The sequence below is a fragment of the Mus caroli genome, unplaced genomic scaffold, assembly GCF_978045245.1.
Source record: "Mus caroli unplaced genomic scaffold, Mus_caroli_1 scaffold_25, whole genome shotgun sequence".
Taxonomy (NCBI): Eukaryota; Metazoa; Chordata; class Mammalia; order Rodentia; family Muridae; genus Mus; species Mus caroli.
The window spans coordinates 7,068,096-7,071,169 of record NW_028227280.1 but is presented as its reverse complement, the minus strand read 5'-3'; positions in this window follow the sequence as shown (position 1 = coordinate 7,071,169).

Genomic DNA, 3,074 nt, shown 5'->3' with positions numbered 1-3,074 from the left:
CACTGAAAAACTTAGAATATAAGAAACGCACAGTGTAGTACATAGTATATGAGTGAGTTGCACTGAAAAATTTAGAATATAAGAAACGCACAGTGTAGTACATAGTATATGAGTGAGTTGCACTGAAAAACTTAGAATTTAGAGAAACGCACAGTGTAGTACATAGTATATGAGTGAGTTGCACTGAAAAACTTAGAATATAATAAACGCACAGTGTAGTACATAGTATATGAGTGAGTTGCACTGAAAAACTTAGAATATAAGAAACGCACAGTGTAGTACATAGTATATGAGTGAGTTGCACTGAAAAATTTAGAATATAAGAAACGCACAGTGTAGTACATAGTATATGAGTGAGTTGCACTGAAAAACTTAGAATTTAGAGAAACGCACAGTGTAGTACATAGTATATGAGTGAGTTGCACTGAAAAACTTAGAATATAAGAAACGCACAGTGTAGTACATAGTATATGAGTGAGTTGCACTGAAAAACTTAGAATATAAGAAACGCACAGTGTAGTACATAGTATATGAGTGAGTTGCACTGAAAAACTTAGAATTTAAGAAACGCACAGTGTAGTACATAGTATATGAGTGAGTTGCACTGAAAAACTTAGAATTTACTGAAAAACCCGCATTACACGAAATGCACAGTGTAGTACATAGTATATGAGTGAGTTGCACTGAAAAACTTAGAATATAAGAAACGCACAGTGTAGTACATAGTATATGAGTGAGTTGCACTGAAAAACTTAGAATAAGAAACGCACAGTGTAGTACATAGTATATGAGTGAGTTGCACTGAAAAACTTAGAATATAAGAAACGCACAGTGTAGTACATAGTATATGAGTGAGTTGCACTGAAAAACTTAGAATATAAGAAACGCACAGTGTAGTACATAGTATATGAGTGAGTTGCGATGAAAAACTTAGAATATAAGAAACGCACAGTGTAGTACATAGTATATGAGTGAGTTGCACTGAAAAACTTAGAATATAAGAAACGCACAGTGTAGTACATAGTATATGAGTGAGTTGCACTGAAAAACTTAGAATATAAGAAACGCACAGTGTAGTACATAGTATATGAGTGAGTTGCACTGAAAAACTTAGAATATAAGAAACGCACAGTGTAGTACATAGTATATGAGTGAGTTGCACTGAAAAACTTAGAATATAAGAAACGCACATTGTAGTACATAGTATATGAGTGAGTTGCACGGAAAAACCTAGAATTTAAGAAACGCACGGTGTAGTACATAGTATATGAGTGAGTTGCACTGAAAAACCTAGAATTTAAGAAACGCACAGTGTAGTACATAGTATATGAGTGAGTTGCACTGAAAAACTTAGAATATAAGAAACCCACAGTGTAGTACATAGTATATGAGTGAGTTGCACTGAAAAACTTAGAATATAAGAAACGCACAGTGTAGTAAATAGTATATGAGTGAGTTGCACTGAAAAACTTAGAATATAAGAAACGCACAGTGTAGTACATAGTATATGAGTGAGTTGCGATGAAAAACTTAGAATATAAGAAACGCACAGTGTAGTACATAGTATATGAGTGAGTTGCACTGAAAAACTTAGAATATAAGAAACGCACAGTGTAGTACATAGTATATGAGTGAGTTGCACTGAAAAACTTAGAATTTAAGAAACGCACAGTGTAGTACATAGTATATGAGTGAGTTGCACTGAAAAACTTAGAATATAAGAAACGCACAGTGTAGTACATAGTATATGAGTGAGTTGCACTGAAAAACTTAGAATATAAGAAACGCACAGTGTAGTACATAGTATATGAGTGAGTTGCACTGAAAAACTTAGAATATAAGAAACGCACAGTGTAGTACATAGTATATGAGTGAGTTGCACTGAAAAACTTAGAATATAAGAAACGCACAGTGTAGTACATAGTATATGAGTGAGTTGCACTGAAAAACTTAGAATATAAAAAACGCACAGTGTAGTACATAGTATATGAGTGAGTTGCACTGAAAAACTTAGAATATAAGAAACGCACAGTGTAGTACATAGTATATGAGTGAGTTGCACTGAAAAACTTAGAATATAAGAAACGCACAGTGTAGTACATAGTATATGAGTGAGTTGCACTGAAAAACTTAGAATTTAAGAAACGCACAGTGTAGTACATAGTATATGAGTGAGTTGCACTGAAAAACTTAGAATATAAGAAACGCACAGTGTAGTACAAAGTATATGAGTGAGTTGCACTGAAAAACTTAGAATATAAGAAACGCACAGTGTAGTACATAGTATATGAGTGAGTTGCACTGAAAAACTTAGAATATAAGAAACACACAGTGTAGTACATAGTATATGAGTGAGTTGCACTGAAAAACTTAGAATTTACTGAAAAAACCCGCATTACACGAAATGCACAGTGTAGTACATAGTATATGAGTGAGTTGCACTGAAAAACTTAGAATATAAGAAACGCACAGTGTAGTACATAGTATATGAGTGAGTTGCACTGAAAAACTTAGAATATAAGAAACGCACAGTGTAGTACATAGTATATGAGTGAGTTGCACTGAAAAACTTAGAATATAAGAAACGCACAGTGTAGTACATAGTATATGAGTGAGTTGCACTGAAAAACTTAGAATATAAGAAACGCACAGTGTAGTACATAGTATATGAGTGAGTTGCACTGAAAAACTTAGAATATAAGAAACGCACAGTGTAGTACATAGTATATGAGTGAGTTGCACTGAAAAACTTAGAATATAAGAAACGCACAGTGTAGTACATAGTATATGAGTGAGTTGCACTGAAAAATTTAGAATATAAGAAACGCACAGTGTAGTACATAGTATATGAGTGAGTTGCACTGAAAAACTTAGAATTTAGAGAAACGCACAGTGTAGTACATAGTATATGAGTGAGTTGCACTGAAAAACTTAGAATATAATAAACGCACAGTGTAGTACATAGTATATGAGTGAGTTGCACTGAAAAACTTAGAATATAAGAAACGCACAGTGTAGTACATAGTATATGAGTGAGTTGCACTGAAAAACTTAGAATATAAGAAACGCACAGT